Below are 17,605 nucleotides of genomic sequence, written 5' to 3' on the forward strand. Positions count from 1 at the left end.
GACTGGGCTTGTATACACTGGAATTTAGAAGGATGAGAGGGGATCTGATTGAAACATATAAGATTATTAAGGGATTGGACATGCTAGAGGCAGGAAACATGTTCTCGATGTTCGGAGAGTCCAGAACCAGAGGCCATAGTTTAAGAATAAGGGGTAGGCCATTTAGAACGGAGTTGAGGAAAAACTTTTTCACACAGAGGGTTGTGGGTCTGTTGAATGCTCTGCCTCAGAAGGCAGTGGAGGCCAATTCTCTGGATTCTTTCAAGAAGGAGTTAGGTAGAGCTCTTAAAGATAGTGGAGTCAAGGGATATGGGAGAAGGCAGGAACAGGGTACTGATTATGGATGATCAGCCATGATCACAGTGAACGGCGGTGCTGGCTCGAAGGGCTGAATGGCCTACTCCTGCACCTATTGTCTATTGTGCTGAGAATGGGTTTGGAGTTATTGGTATGAACTGGACTGGAGCTGCAGATTGATGACCTTCGGGTCATATGGGAGAACACGGGAGATGAACACGGATCTTTTAAGAGCCTCTTTGATAGGTACGTGGAGCTTAGAAAAATAGAGGGCTATGTGCTAGGGAAATTCTAGGCAGTCTCTAGAGTGGGTTACATGGTCAGCAGAACATGGTGGGCTGAATGGCCTGTAATATGCTATAAATTTCTATGTTCTTAGTTGCTGTCACTTGAGGACCTGAGTTAGGACTTTATTCCCAAAAACGCAGAAGATTTAGAGGAGGTTTGATTGAGGTATACAAAATTACGAGGGGGATAGATAAGGTAAATGCAAGCAAGCTTTTTCCATTGAGGTTGGGTGAGACGATAACTAGAAAGATGAAATGTTTAAGGTGAACATGAGGGAGAACTTTGCCTGTCAGAGGGTGGTGAGTTTGTGGAACAAGCTGCCAGTCCAAGGGGGGGTGTGGTGTCAATTTCAAGATTCAAAGTACATTTATTATCAATGTTTGTATGCAGCCTGTTCGTTATCTGCAGGCTGCTCTGTTTGTAAAATTGCCCAAAAGTGACAACAAATAAAAGGAGGATCAGAACTTGAACAGATCATAAACCTGAGTTAGAGTCCAAATCCACAAGCCGTGATGATTGAACCCTGTACCATCCTCCGACAGCATCGAGGGAGAGAGAGGTCATTCAAACGCAAGGATCTTCCCTCAGGAGCAGTGAACGAGAGGGAGAGACCTCCACACACAGACACCTTCCTCTGGCAACAGTGAGTGAGAGGCAGGTAGAAGGCACTGAACACTCGCTTGTCCTCCTCACTCACCTCAATGATTTCAATCTTCCTCGGCACTTCAATTGGCCAGAGATGGAGGTGATCATGGGTTTGCACCCCTTCTTCTGGCTCCCTGACCTTCATGTTGCAGACTTTGCTTGCAGACTCATGGAACCTTCTCAGAGAAACCAAAGTGCCAGATCGCCCAATCAGCCTGAAAACGCACCGCTAAAAAGTAGGTAACAGACTCCGACAGTAACAGAACCACTAACGAAATAAAAAGATGTAAAAGAAGTGTAAGGAGTTGCTTTGTGAACCATCTTGAGGATGGTATTGAATTTCCAGCATCTGCAGAATTCCTGTTGTTTGAGGATGGTAGCGTTGTTTAAGAGAAATTTGGACAGGTAGTTGGATGGGAGGGGTACGAAGGGCTATGGTCTGGGTGCAGGTCGATGGGACTAAGCAGATTGACGGTCCGGCACAGACTAGATTTACCAACATGTCCTTTTCTGTGCTGTATTGTTCCATGACTCTTATGACCGAAACACAACTGGCCTGGGCTAGCATCAGTGACATCAGCAGTTGGTCTGCCACCTGCCCTCAGGGGAAGGAGAGATAAGGAACAATGGAGCAGCGTCTGGAGATGTGTAATGAAGGGACGTGGGAGAGAGAGAGCTGTCTGGAGCGGCTCCCCCTTTGAACCCTGAACTGTTTGAAGTGATGGACAGGCGATACCCCAGCAGGGGGATAAAAAGGGACAGGTTCGCTAAGACACACGCCACCCAAGGTAACGAGACCCTGGAAGCGGTGCGCCTCTCACGAGTGGGTGAGAAGTACCAGACAACGACCAGGATGGAAAGGTACGATCAGCGGGAACCCGGTGTGTGTCCGCCCTTGCCTGGGTGCCGGGTTCACTGCAGAGGATCGACCGCATCTGGAGGAGGGGTCACAGTCGGTGACCTCAGGTGACATCACCAAGGACCCGCCCAAAAGCTGTTTGTGAGCCATCTCGCTGGTCTGTGAGCCATCTCGCCGGTCTGTGAGTGAAGCCGTTCTGAATGATCAGTTGTTCCTGTTCTATCTCTCTCTTCCCCCACGTTGTCCATCGCCATGGCAACGATTACTGCGAACTGAACTTTGAGTCACTTTGAAATTTGGTCATTTACCCCTAGACAACGATAGAACTTGATTGATGCTGTTATCTTAATTCTGTGCACATGTGTGTTTATCATCGCTGAACTGTTGCATTTATTATCCTTTCGATTGCTGTGTTGCTTGTTTCTTTAATAAAACTTTTTTTAGTTCTAGTACTCCAGACTCCAACTGAGTGATCCATTTCTGCTGGTTTGGCAACCCAGTTACAGGGTACGTAACACTGTGCTGTATTGTTCCATGACTCTTATGACCGAAACACAACTGACCATGTGTGAGCCTGGATACTCTCAATTTTTGGAGCAAGGACATTCCACTGCAGATTGAAACAATTGTGTAATGTGGACACAACATAGATATCAAGTAACAAGTTGGACCAAAAACATTTCAGATTGAAAAGAGCTAGATCAGATCCCTAAATCTTGCATATATGAACTGTTTCTGAACAGAGTAGGTGGGTACTTGACGTCTGTATGTACACAGTGGGCTGTATGTTGTGTGACTCTTGAGACTTCATGCAAATGTTCAAATCAGTTCAATTATATAATCTAGAACTTAAAGCAAAAAAGATGGTGCCATAAAAACTATCATGACTATCACTGATGTTCTTTAGGGAAGGAAATCTACCTTTGCCCTCTTTGTGACTTCAGGCCATGGCAAATTGTCTATTGTTGTATTTCATTATTTCTCTTGCTACACAAGGGAGTTAATTGACCTATTGAGTCTACACTGGCTTCCTGAGCAGTCCCATCAATCCCACTCCTGCTTTGGTTGAAAGCAGTTTACCACCACCACTTTCAAGGTGACCAAGAAGTAGGCATAAAACTTGCATTTCCCACTTTACTTTCAAAAACATTGGAGCAATTTTCTCAATTTCCATTTTCCACCATTTGTTTTCTACAGGGAATCATGAAAAGAGGGGATTGATTTTATTAACAGTTTGCCCTTTTATCTTGTTCCATAGGCTCAGTAGGAATGTTAACTGAACTGTTTCTAAGTAGCCTTGTTTATTGAGATAATGCTTACCTCGTGTCTGAATTTATCCGGCATTTAGAAGCTAGAATAGTTCCCTTGCTGTCAGTGAAGGTTTGGAGTTCAATGGAAGAGTTCACAATAATAAAGGGATAAAGCGAGTGGTAGAAGTTTGGCAATGAGGCACCATCATGAAAAGCATCAGAAGGGAAATGAGTATTCTCTTGTTGTGACAGATTTTACGTCAAATTTTGAGATCTCTCTTCCTCTCCTTAAAACTGTTTAGTCAAGCTTCTGTTCATTTGAACACAAAACTAGCTGCTGGAAGAACTCAGGAGGTTATGCACATCTTTTGAGGTGGATGCATCGATGATCTCTATGCTCTGAAACATGCGACACATTGACTATCCCTTCGCACTGAAACCTCGGAGACCTCATCTCCCTTCACACTCAAACATCCGGAACATCGACTATCCCTTTGCCTCCACATATGCTAAATTCCTCTCGCAATTTGTTTTTTTTGCTCCAGATCACTGCATCCAGTCTCTTGTGTTTTGTTTGGCTTCATATCACTTCTTTTTTCTTACATAGAAACATAGAAAACCTACAGCACAATACAGGCCCTTCTGCCCACAAAGCTGTGCCGAACATGTCCTTACCTTAGAAGTTACCTAGTGTTACCCATAGCCCTCTATTTTTCTGAGCTCCGTGTACCTGTCCAGGAGTCTCTTAAAAGACCCTATCATAACCGCCTCCACCACCGTTGCCGACAGCCCATTCCACGCACTTACCACTCTCTGCGTAAAAAAAAACTTAGACATCTCCTCTGTACCAACTCCCCAGCACCTTAAAACTATGCCCTCTTGTGCTAGCCATTTCAGCCCTGGGAAGAAGCCTCTGAGTATCCACATGACCAATGCTTCTCATCATCTTATACACTTCTATCAGGTCACCTCTCATCCTCCGCTGCTCCAAGGAAAAATGTCCGAGTTCACTCAACCCATTCTCATAAGGTATGCTTTCCAATCCAGGCAACATCCTTGTAAATCTCCTCTGCACCCTTTCTATTGTTTGCATATCCTTCCTGTAGTGTGGCGACCAGAACTGAGCACAGTACTCCAGGTGGGGTCTGACCAGGTCCTATATAGCTGCAACATTACCTCTCGGCTCTTAAACTCAGTCCCACAATTGATGAAGGCCAACGCACCATATGCTTTCTTAACCACAGAGTCAACCTGCACAGCAGCTTTGAGTGTCCTATGGACTCAGACCCCAAGATCCCTCTGATCCTCCACACTGTCAAGAGTCTTACCATTAATACTATATTCTGCCATCATATTTGACCTACCAAAATGAACCACCTCACACTTATCTGGGTTGAACTCCATCTGCCACTTCTCAGTCCAGTTTTGCATCCTGTCAGTGTCCCGCTGTAAACTCTGACAGCCCTCCACACTATCCACAACACCCCCAACCTTTGTGCCATCAGCAAATTTACTAACCCATCCCTCCACTTCCTCATCCAGATCATTTATAAAAATCACAAAAAGTAGGGGTCCCAGAACAGATCCCTGAGGCATACCACAGGTCATCGACCTCTATGGAGAATATGACCTGTCTACAATCACTCTGCCTTCTGTGGGCAAACCAATTCTGTATCCACAAAGCAATGTGCCCTTGGATCCCATGCCTCCTAACTTTCTCAATAAGCCTTGCATGGGGTACCTTGGCAAATGCCTTGCTGAAATCCATATACACTACATTTACTGCTCTACTTTCATCAATGTGTTTAGTCACATCCTCAAAACATTCTTTCTTTTTCAATATTTTATTAATTTCTTACATAAAAGAATACAGTACAGTAGGATATATAATATATCAATTACAATATATTGAAATCACAGATGAAGTGTAATTACCCCATATCCATATAAATTAAATTTAAACATAATATTGAAAAGAGATAATTTTACTGTATTATACAAAATATCTAAACCAGGGAAAAAAAAACAGCTGTTTGGTTAAAAAAAAGGAAAAAAAATCCTTAACATATGGTAAAACATATTATTAGCCAACATCTGTGCTTAATAGCAAATCAAAGATTTTGAAAATAATTCAAAAAAGGTCACCACAATGTTAAACAATCTTGTCTAAGTTCAGAAATTGAACAGCGAATCTTCTCTAAGTTTAAGCATGACATGACATCATGTAACCAATGAGTATGAGTAGGCAGAGTGGCATCCTTCCACTTCAGCAACAATGCCCTCCTGGCTATAAGAGAAATAAAGGCCAAAATATGCAGATCATATGTGTCCAAAATATTATAATTTCCTCCAACAATACCAAATAAAACAGTCAAAGGATTAGGTTTAAAATTTACTTTAAAAAGCACCGAAAAAGTTTGAAATACTTGCTTCCAATATTTTTAAAGATTCGGACAAGTCCAAAACATATGGATTAATGAAGCTTCTCTATTATTACCTCTATCACAATAGGGAGATATATCCGAATAAAAATGAGACAGCTTATCTTTAGACATATGGGCTCTATAAACCACTTTAAGTTGTAGAAGGGAATGACGGGCACTTAACGATGAGGTATTAATCAATTTAAAAATTTCATTCCAAGTGTCCTTAGAAATTGAAATCTGTAAATCTTGTTCCCAAAGATTTTTAATTTTATCTAAAGGAATATTTCTCATTCTGAACAACATATCATAAATATTAGATATAGATGCATTATGGAAGGGTTTCAAATTAAAAATTTTATCAAGTAAGTTTTTATCTGGACTTTTAGGAAATGTATGTACTTGAGAACACAAAAAGTCCTTTTGTAATCTCTTCTTTTCTTCTTGACTAGACTTACAACAGCCTTTGTACACCACGGTTCCTGTACCCTACCATCTTTTCTGTCTCATGGACTGTATCTATGCAGAACTCCACGCAAACATCCCCTGAACATTTGCTGCATTTTTGCAGTACATTTCCCTGAGAACATCTGTTCCCAATTTATGCTTCCAAATTCCTACCTGATAGCCTCATATTGCCCCTTACCCCAATTAAACGCTTTCCTAACTTGTCTGTTCTATCCCTCTCCAAAGCTCTGGTAAAGGAGATAGAATTGTGATCACTATCTCCAAAATGCTCTCCCAGTGAGAGATCTGACACCTAACCAGGTTCATTTCCTAATACTAGATCAAGTACAGCCTCTCCTCTTTTTAAATAAAAATCCCAAAGTAGTTATAAAATAAGTTGTACAACTTAGTGCATGTTTAGTGTATTGAGCATTATTATGTATTGTACTGAAAGCTGTGTAAATAAATAAAAAAGCTGTTAAGTGGAGCTTGATAATGCAAATTGCCTGATTTCAGTCATGAATGTGATAATTTCGCTTTTCCCCTCCTCTCCCTTCCCCATCATTCTATAATATAATTTTTATTGAGTTTTCAAAAAGAATACATGAAAAGATAAAATCTACCCTCCCCCCTTCCCTTAACCCTCCCGCCCCCATATATAGTCCTACCTAAAAAGAAAGAAGAGAAAAAAAAAAGAAGAGCTGCCTGGGTATTGGAAGGTTTCCACATGCTCCATGGGATTCAAAATAAATTTGGTATAATCCTTCCCCATCATTCTAATAAAGAATCTCAGGTTTTCTCTTTCTGTTAAACAGTACTGCTTGTATGAATCACAGCATATATTTAACACCTATAGTTTTAGATTGGATTAGATTATGAAGACACACAGTCCTCTTTTATTGTCATTTAGTAATGCATGCATTAAGAAATGATACGATTTGTTCCTCCGGAATGATATCACAGAAACACAAGACAAACCAAGACTAAAAAGACTGACAAAAACCACATAATTATAACATATAGTTACAACAGTGCAAGCAATACTGTAATTTGATAGAAGAACAGACCATGGGCACGATAAAAAAAAAGTCTCAAAGACCCTCAAAAGTCCCATCATCTCACACAGACGGCTGAAGGAAGAAAACTCTTCCTGCCATGAGCTTCCAGCGCCGCAAGCTTGCCGATGCAGCATCCTGGAAGCATCCAACCACAGTCTGACTCCATCTGAAAACTTCGAGCCTCCAACCAGCTGTCTGACACCGAGCACCATCTCTGCAGAGTGCTTCGATCCTGGCCCTGGCAACAGGCAATAGGCAAAGCCGAGGATTTGGGGCCTTCCCTCTGGAGATTCTCGATAGCACAGTAGCAGCAGCAGCGAAGCAGGCATTTCAGAAGTTTCTCCAGATGTTCTTCCGTGCTTCTCACGGCTGTCTCCATCAAATCAGGATTGTGCATGGCATCCTACTCACAAATACAATATCAATTCGGAGTGGCCGTTTACACAAGGGTTTTACACTTTCTTGTCAGAGTCATAGAGTCATAGAACAGAAACAGTCCTTTCATCCCATCTAGTCCATGCCAAACCCTTAATCTGCTTAGTCCCATCAGCCTGGACCATAGCCCTCCATGATTCAGTCCCTCAAGTCCTGGCAATATCCCAGCAACTTTCGTCTGAACTCAAACCAGTTTAATGGCATCTTTCCTAGAGCAGTGTAACTAAAACTTAAGTTGCGGCCTCAGCAATTTCAACTGAAATTTAATCACAAAGTATTCCAAATTCGAATTATCCCCTGGATGAAAAATCATCTCTAAACCATCTAGCACTTGCCTAACCAATGCCAATCAGCTTGAAACACCTCTACTGCAGGACAGAATGTTATCTACTACTATCTACCCTGTCATGCCTTTCATAATTTTTTGTACTTCTGGCAGGTGCCCCCATTGTCCGCTACACCGCCAGGTAAATGCTGGTGGGGAGGGTGGGCAGAGGAGAAACTTAAAGTTTTTGAAGAAATAGCTAGACAAGCACTTGATCACTAAATCACAGAATGGCTTGAGATCAGTATGGATGGATTCTTGATTGGCATGGACATAGAGGAAGGGATGGAGAGGGAGCAAAGCCTATTTTGTAGTTTAAATCTCTATGACCCTATAACCACTTCCAGTCCACAAGCATCAAGGAATGTTTGGAAAAAATTGTCAGCTATGGTGTCCCAGTGAGAAAATGAGGAAAGTTATTAAATTTTCTGTCCGTCAAACTCTGTCCTGTGTGGCTGCATTCGGGATGAAGATACAGAATTGAAAATAAGTTAAACACAAAATACTCTGCAGATGCTGGGGTCAAAGCAATGCTCACAACATGCTGGAAGAACTCAGCAGGTCGGGCAGCATCCGTGGAAACGTTGACTGATCGTTTCCACGGATGCTGCCCGATCTGCTGAGTTCCTCCAGCGTGTTGTGAGTGATGCTGAAAATAAATTAAAATTGCCACCTTTTTAAAATGCTCCTGTTAATTTAATGCATTAAAATATAATTTGTTAGTAAGAAACATAATGTGGGAAGCTTTCAAATTGCTCCACTTAGATTTGAAACTCTATTTGTTAATAAATTATGCAGGATAAGAGGTCTGTAGCGGTTCGAGGCATGATGATCAAGTTTTGCAAAGTGCACCCTTTTCTGTCAGTCCATCCCTTGAGGTATCTGGGAGACCAAAAACGGAGTGGTTTTCAAAGTTAGAACTAAATTTCTTATCAATGTACTGTACATGTATGTCAGCTGAGATTCATTTTCCTACAGGCATAGTCAGTAAAATAGAGTTTTGACCAATGACCAATTCAGACATGAGAAGTTTTGAGAGGAGGAGATTTCACTCAAAATGGAGCAGTGGGTTGCTGCAGCGTAATAGTGCTTTGACCAACAACCAATCCATATCCGTTTTGATTAGCAAGAGCAACATAAAGGAAGGCAGGAGCAATTGCAGTAGCCATCGTCACAGTGGCTGTTGTCTGAGTGGACAGAGTCAGAGTAGTGATCCTGAGGCTTTAGCTCTTCAAGGCTTCAGTGAAGAGAAGCTTCAGTCAGAGAAAGCAAAAGGAAAGAAAAGCTCAAGGTTAGATTTCTTTTTCTCCTTCCTATCTTTAGATCTGCTCAGTTAGGACGATACAGATGTTATGGCCCGGTCCGTGAAATCCGCATTCCAGTTCACAGTCTGGTCCGTCGATCCGTATTCCAGGTTTTCCGGTTTTCCATTGTTCTGTTGGGTGCTCTAATTAAGGTACATGATTCTCATTTGGGCAGACACATAAATACCTCCGGAGACCAGGGCTTGGCTGCTGGATTGTTTCTGTCCAAACCTCCTGTCTGAATCCCTTCTCTGCCACTTTTTCCTGAAGCTTGCCCCACCTGCAACCTTTGCCTACACTGCTGTCAAGTTCAACTGCTGGAGCAAGATAAAGAACTGTCTATTGTTGTTTTGAACTGTCTCTGTGCCCATGCCTTCGCTAGGTAGGTCTGACTGTTTGTCGCTACCTAGTGTTGGGAACCATCTTGTCATGTTCAGCATTCTGTGTAGATCCCAGCCCCAAGTCCTGTTCCCAAGGAGGGGTCCTGGCTCTGTGTTCTGCGTTCCTGTCTTTCTCGACCGAGGCTCTGTGTTCCTGTCTCCCTCGATCAAGTCAAGGCTTTATGTTCTTGTCCTGTCCGAGTACCTCGCCCAGCCTGGCGCTGGGGTTCCCTCGTCCTGTCCAAGCCACGTCCAAGAACCTCGTCCTGTCCAAGCCACGTCCAAGAACTTCATCCTGTCCAATTCAAGGCTTTGTGTTCTCGTCCTGTCCATGTGCCTTGTCCTGTGCAGGAGTTCCACATCCTGTTCTGTAGCCACATCCTGTCCTTGCCAAAATCCTAATCCTGAGTCCTAGCCTAGACCTGGGTTCCGGTTCCGAATCAAGACCCAGGTTCTGTGTCCTTGTCCAGGTTCTGGTTCTGGAGTTCCCTGTCACAAGTCCAGGCTCCTTGTTCCTAGCTCCTTGTCTGGGTTCTGTGTTTCTTGTCCATGTCCTCGCCTAGGCCCGGCATCCTAGTCTCGTCCAGGGCCTGTGTCTATGTCCAGCATCCTTTCTTTCCCTCTTCCCTTGCTTGCTTAACTCTTGTCCTAGTCCTATTCCTAGTACGTCAGTGTCTGTGTCTTGCATTTGGGTCCGTCACCAGCTCCCGCCCCTTATGACAACAGATGCCAGGCAGGATCATGGATTGCTTCTCTAGTGGGATGTGGGAAGGCAGGGAGACCTCCGGTATCCCTGGCTACTACAACAGCAAGGAGTGCATCCAGCTGCAGCTTCTAACACTCCATGTTAAGGAGTTGGAGCTGGAGCTGGAACTGGATGAACTCCGGATCATGTAGGAGACTGAAGGGGTGATAGGCAGGACATATAGAGAGATAGTTGCACTCAAGGTGCAGGACACAAAAAAACTGGGTGACAGTCATTCCAAAGAGGAAGAAGTATTCTAAAGGCATGATGACACAATCATAGCTGACAAAAGAAGTCAAAGTCAACAAAAAGTCCAAAGAGAGATATAATACAGCAAAAATTAGTGGGAAATTAGAGGATTGGGAAACTTATAAAAACCAACAGAAATCAAATAAAAACAAGTCATTAAGAAATTAAAGATGGAATATGAAAGTAAGCTCGCCAATAATATTAAAAAGGATACCAGAAGTTTCTTCAGACACAGAGTGTAAAAGAGAGGTGAGAGTGGATATTGGACCACAAGGAAACAATGCTGGAGAGGGAAATGGTGGACAAGTTGAAGAAGTATTTTGCATCAGTGCTCACTATTGAGGACACTAGCAGTATGGTGGAAGTTCCGGGTGTCAGTTCTTGCGAAATTGAAAGGTCTGTATAAATAAGTCACCTGGACGAGATGGTGTATAGCCTAGGGTTCTGAAAGATGTGGCTGAAGTGATTGTGGAGGCATTTGTATTCATCTCTCAAGCCAAAACATTGACTGTACATTTTTCCATAGATGCTGCCTAGCCTGCTGAGTTCCTCCAGCATTTTGTGTGTGTGGATCAGTTGATGTGTACTTGGATTTTCAGAAGGCCTTTGACAAGGTGTCACACATGAGGCTGTTTAACAAGCTACGAGTCCATAGTATTACGGGAAAAATTCTAGCATGGATAAAGCAATGACTGATTGGTAGGAGGCAAAGAGTGGGAATAAACGGAGACTTTTCTGGTTGGCTGCCAGTAACTAGTGGTGTTTTACAGGAGTCTGTGTTGGGACCGATCTTTTTAAAAAATATATGTCAATGATTTGGATGATGAAATTGGTGGATTTGTTGCAATATTTGCAGACAATATGAAGATAAATGGAGGACGTAGAGAAGTTGCAGAAGGATTTAGACAAGTTAGGAGAATGGGCAAATAAGTGGCAGATGGAATATGGTGTCGGGAAGTATATGATCGTGCACTTTGGTAGAAGAAATAAAAGGGTTGACTATTTTCTAAATACAAAAAGAAAATACAAAAAGCTGAGGTGCAAAGGGAGTGGGAGTCCTCGTGCAGGATTACCTGAAGGTTAATTTGCAGGTTGAGTCTGATAAGGAAGGCAAATGCTATACCAGCATTCGTTTCAAGAGGATGAGAATATGAAAGCAAGGATGTAACGTTGAGACTTTATAAAGTACTGGTGAGTCCTCGCTTGGAGTATTGTGAACAGTTCTGTGCCCATTATCTTAAAAAGGATGTGCTGAAACTGGAGAGGGTTCTAAGACCAGAGGACACAGCCTCAGAATAGAGGGCATCCTCTTAGAACGGAGATGAGGAATTTCTTTAGCCAAAGAGTGGTGAATCTATGGAATTTGTTACCACAGGCAGCTGTGAAGGCCAAGTCTTTATGTATATTTAAGGCAGAGGTTGATAGTTTCTTGAATGGTCAGGGAATGTAGGGATATGGAGAGAAGTCAGGAGATTGGGGCTGAGAGGAAAATGGGATCAATCATGATGAAATGGCAGACCAGACTCAATGGGCCAATGGGCTAATTCTGCTCCTATATCTTATATATATGGTCTAATTCCAAGAACCGTAATAGAATCATTGAAGGACTGCACCTAACAGGATGGACATCCAACCAATTTGCGAAAGACAACAAACTGCAAATACAAAAGAGAAGAAAAAATATAATAATAGTTTTCAACTTGCTCTCTAATTTACTTAATTGGATGAAAATAGGGTATCAAATCAGAAACAAGCAAACAATTTATACCTTGACACCTTCTATACATGGATGATTTGAAATTATATAGTAGAACAATTTCCAAAAGATATTAACATGAACTTTGTACTAGATAAGTGCAGAACATTAAATAAAGGTGTGAAATAGCTGCTGGAATATAAAACAGAGCAGCAGGATACAATATAACCCATGGATGAACACGAAACATTTCCGTATCCAGGATATCAACAAGCATCGAAAATGGATCAGAGTGCGATAAAGGGAAAACTTTCAACAGAATTTGTGTAAAGGCTTAAGAACATCTGTGGTAAATACATAACAAAGCTCGATAGCACGTATGATAAAGGTAATAGACACTTTCGTTGTACTCTTATCAATATATTCTGTTGGCATAATATATTGGTCCAAAACCGATCTGGGTAGTTTACAAAGAAAGATAAGAAGGGAAATGATATATTTTAGAAAACACTTTGTACATTCGAACATGCCTACATTAATAGTACCTTGGGCAAAATGAGGAAGAGGAATAACGGCCATAAGAATTTACACGTCAGATAAAACTTCTAAGGATATAATTTCATCAACAAAAACAGGATTCAGCATTCACTTGAGCATGTACAATTTTGTTAAGTAGTACACACCACTAAACTTAAATGAAAGCACAACCCAGAAAAGTGAATAAGTTATCACTGCAGAAGAAAATGTAAACCAGTGGAAGAGAATGACCCTCCATTGAAGACATCCCTATGATCTGAGCAGACTAGGTGTCCACTACGGAGTGTTGAAATGCCTGGCTCAGAGTTGGAGACTTCTTCCTGGAAACGGAGGAATTCCTTGTGGCAATACAAGACTAGGTGGATAACGTAAAAATGATCAAAAATACATAATGAAAGACCAACAAATTCAAGACAATAAATGCAGAAAATGCCAAGAAACCAGAAATAATCCAACATATCACAGGATCATGCAGCAGTTTAACTCAATCTAGTTACTTACACAGGCTCAACCAAGTGGTAAAATCATTCTCCAAAATCTTGCTTTGAAATACAAACTCATAAACGACACCATACCTTATTATAAATACAAGCCCAATCCAGTTTTAGAGTTCCACTAATTATGTAAAGGATGATTCATTTTTACAGATAGTTCAATCCATAATAACCGTCCAGATATAATATTGCAGGAGAATAAAACAAGAACAATTTACTTAATAGATGTAGTCATTACAAACACACATAACATACTGAAATCAGCAAGTGGAAAACGTCAGATATATGCTGAACTAAAGGAGGAAAAACTTGAAAGACTCTGGAACATGGAAAGCGTATACATTGCCCTACTGGTATCATTCCAAAGTCACTACGCAATACTTTATACTTATACTTTATACTTTATTGTCGCCAAACAATTTATACTAGAACGTACAATCATCACAGCGATATTTGATTCTGCGCTTCCCACTCCCTGGATTACAAATATTAAATATATTAAAAATAGTAAAGCTTAGTAAATATTAAAAATTGAAATTATAAATCATAAATAGAAAATAGAAAAATGGAAAGTAAGGTAGTGCAAAAAAAAAACGAGAGGCAGGTCCGGATATTTGCGGGGTACGGCCCAGATCTGGGTCAGGATCTGTTCAGCAGTCTTATCACAGTTGGAAAGAAGCTGTTCTCAAATCTGGCCGTACGAGTCTTCAAGCTCCTGAGCCTTCTCCCGGAGGGAAGAGGGACGAAAAATGTGTTGGCTGGGTGGGTCATGTCCTTGATTATCCTGGCAGCACTGCTCCGACAGCGTGCGGTGTAAAGTGAATCCAAGGACGGAAGATTGGTTTGTGTGATGTGCTGCACCGTGTTCACGATCTTCTGCAGCTTCTTCCTGTCTTGGACAGGACAACTTCCATACCAGGTTGTGATGCACCCTAGAAGAATGGTTTCTACGGTGCATCTATAAAAATTAGGGAGGGTTTTGGGGGACAGGCCAAATTTCTTTAGTTTTCTCAGGAAGTAAAGGCGCTGGTGGGCCTTCTTGGCAGTGAACTCTGCTTGGTTGGTCCAAATCAGGTCATTTGTGATATTGACCCCGAGGAGCTTAAAGCTTTTGACCTGTTCCACTTGCGCACCACCGATGTAAATTGGGTTGTGCAGTCCGCTACTCCTTCTGAAGTCAACAACCAATTCCTTCGTCTTGCTGACATTGAGGGATAGGTTATTGTCTTCGCACCATGCCACCAGGTTCTTAATTTCCTCTCTGTACTCAAACTCATCATTACCTGAGATACAGCCTACAATCGTGTCATCAGCAAACTTACATATTGAGTTTGAATAGCATTCAATAATGCCTACACAGCAATATTGATATAAATATTCAGAAAACCACAATACTGAACACCACTGGAATAGTCCGAGAGTTCCAGGCAATTGAGAAATGAGTGTGCTTGGCTATGCCCATAGCTCAGGTTTTACGAGCTTGAGCTGAGAAAAAGTAAAAATATACAATAATAAAAGTAAATGTGCATTAAATATCAAGAATAAGATGCAGAGTCCTTGAAAGTGAGTCCATAGATTGTGGGGCGAGTGAAGTTATCCCCTTTGGTTCAAGAACGTGCTGGTTGAGAGGTTTCTGAACCTGGCTGTGAGTCCTGAGGCTCCTGTAGCTTCTTCCTGATGGCAGCACTTTCAGGACGTGTCTTTTGATGCTCTTTCAGGACATTCCCTGCAGAGATAAATTTTTAAAATAGGAGTTGAGTTAACGTCTGTTTGAGTTGTGATTGAAATCTCTTGAATTGAGTATTCAATGAAAACTTGAATGAAAGCATTAATATTATTGATTTGTAGAAGACGTGATAAAAGCTTATTCATGTGTTGCGCGCACTGATTAAGAGGATCTGTAGACCACCTGCTGACCCACCATTTGCAATAGATTTTGTATCTACCTCTGATCCATGGTAATAATGACATTGTCCTATCCTTGCAGGTGCCTTGGCCTCGTTCCAAAGATTAGCTGCACATAGCAGTGAGTTTAACTGATTTGTGATGCACCATATGCGCTGTCTAATCTGGCCGTCCCTCCCTCGTCGTTCTCTGAAATTGAATTTGATTGTGGCCAGACAGAAAATACATTGTCAAAAATGTCTATTAATTCTACACTATTAACATCTATAATGTGATACATTCATGTGCTTAAAACGTAAGGTTTATAACAATATTATTTTTCCCAGAAGCAGGCTGGTTTGGTTACAGTGTCGGTTATTTTACTTATTTAAGGCGACCGCGTGTTATCTATGCCGAGACTCGGTCGACTTTATTTAATCTTTCATAAACGTTTCCAAACCCTGTTTCTCCCCGTGATATCTTGTTTCTTGTTCTCATTTAACTGAGAGTAAATCCATTAAAAATAGCTTTTAAAAAGCCAACATTCAACTTTAGATAGGACTTTTTTTTAAAGATAAGAGTTGAAGTTAATACAGGGTTTTGTTTTACAGGCGGAAGTCTGGTTTATTTTGACTATTGGCTTACGTTCATTCTTAAACATATGTTTACAAAATTAATTGGAGTATTTTTTGTTTCCGAACATAATATGTTGCTACTTGAAAATTATCCTGGTCCTGGACGATCTGCTTTCATTGTATTGTTTGCCATCTGTCCTGACGTCTGCCAGCTGAGAGCTCTCGCTTAATGTGCACTTGTGTAATCATATGCCTGCAGCTCCCCTCCAAGAAGGAACAATGGGTGGCTTTTGTCTTGCACATCAACGTGGTCTCAAGGTGCCAATTCATACCTACGCCAATCTGCCGGGGTTCAAGCGGCCCCAGATGGCTTCCTGCAATGGGTCTTCGGTGTCGCATGATCTTTGTCCCGGCTCTAAGAACACCATTTGGTCTCCGTTTTAGTAATCGGTGTAGTGCACGTGTGGACTTGTGCGAGCATATTGGCTTCTAGGGTGTACATGACATAAAGAAAAATGTTCTGCCACCAATTTAATTCTTAGTCTGGTCGTGGACCCGGGCAGCAAGCCTGTGTGCGGTGGTTGAAGGAAAGGGCGTCACCATCTGTTCCTCATTCCCAGATCAGTGAATTAGTAGCCCGATGTGATGAGATCAGCTGGATCAGCTTTCACGGCAGGGTATTGCACTCGCTTCATCTGGAGACTTCTCCATCTGGGCCGTCGGTTATACTCTCCCACTGAAAGCGAGGTCTTTTAACACTGCCCTGTGTTGAAACGGTACACGTTTTATCAGAAGTGATTATTGTGTTCGCCTGCAGGTTTTGCTTTAACTGTTTGTCTGGCTGTCTGACTTCACACGGAGTCGGAAAACACTTTTGTCCCCTTTTGCTGCTAACGACGACACTGACGAGTGTTTCCCACAGTTCTGCAATGCAAGTTGAATTGGTCCAGGATTCTGACTTTCTCTCTCTTTCTTAGATTTCTGTAAGTTGTTTTTCCTCACTGAAAGTGATCTGAGCTTGTATACAGTTAGTGGCATTTCTGCAGAAGTTTCCTGGACACCGCGTGTTTATGAGCCAGGTCTGTTGAGGACCTTCTAATTCTGCTCAAAGTACTGGCACTTTTTTTATGGTGAGTGTTTATTAATATTACTCCCTCAAAGGATACTGTTTGTTCTGTAGTTGGACTTTGGATTAGAAATATAGTTCAATTTGAGCAGTTGTTTCTTTTACGTTGTAGTCGCCAACTTTAACAACAAAAGTCCTACCGAGTGCCTAAAAGGGAAGCCAATTTCTTGTCAGTCTGAAGCAGTGACAGGCCAACTCTGTACTGCAGGGCACGATCGTTAAAGAGTATGAATAAAGCACAGTATTTATCTTTAATATAATGAACTTGGCAAATTTAATTTTGTATGCCTTGCTCTTGAAGGTTACTCGGATTGCAGGAATTTAGTATTATTGCTGTGGCATTAGTGTATTATGCAGAAAGAAGGCCTGTTTCCGTTTCCACTCTCTGATTGCAGGTTGGGTGCCAGTGAATGCTCAAGGCTTAATTTCATGCAAACATTTCCAGTGAAATTGAAATAAACTGAATACACTGCTGGTTCTTAAACCCATTGTTGCTGCAGACACCAAAGTTGGACCTTTTAAAGATGATCAGTGCATTTAGAATTACAGAAAAGTTGGTGTATTTATACATGAGTTAAAATGACCTGA

General features: G+C 41.7%; 1 protein-coding gene across 19 annotated transcripts in view; it reads left to right on the top strand.

The window, feature by feature from the left end:
* The window catches only part of LOC134345363 (SPRY domain-containing SOCS box protein 1-like), a 368,280-nt gene that overhangs the window by 99,618 nt on the left and 251,057 nt on the right, over positions 1-17,605 (top strand). For 2 of the 19 annotated variants that reach the window (XM_063045896.1, XM_063045897.1), the window contains exon 1: positions 16,547-17,021. The exons of 12 other annotated variants lie outside the window; for them this stretch is intronic. The gene's annotated coding sequence lies outside the window, so the exon portion shown is untranslated. Of the gene's footprint in view, positions 1-1,073; positions 1,467-2,576; positions 2,597-16,546; positions 17,022-17,605 lie in introns of those variants that run through there. 5 more of the 19 variants (XM_063045906.1, XM_063045907.1, XM_063045900.1 and 2 more) reach the window with 5 other exon arrangements.

The sequence above is a fragment of the Mobula hypostoma genome, chromosome 4 (assembly GCF_963921235.1).
Source record: "Mobula hypostoma chromosome 4, sMobHyp1.1, whole genome shotgun sequence".
NCBI lineage: Eukaryota > Metazoa > Chordata > Chondrichthyes > Myliobatiformes > Myliobatidae > Mobula > Mobula hypostoma.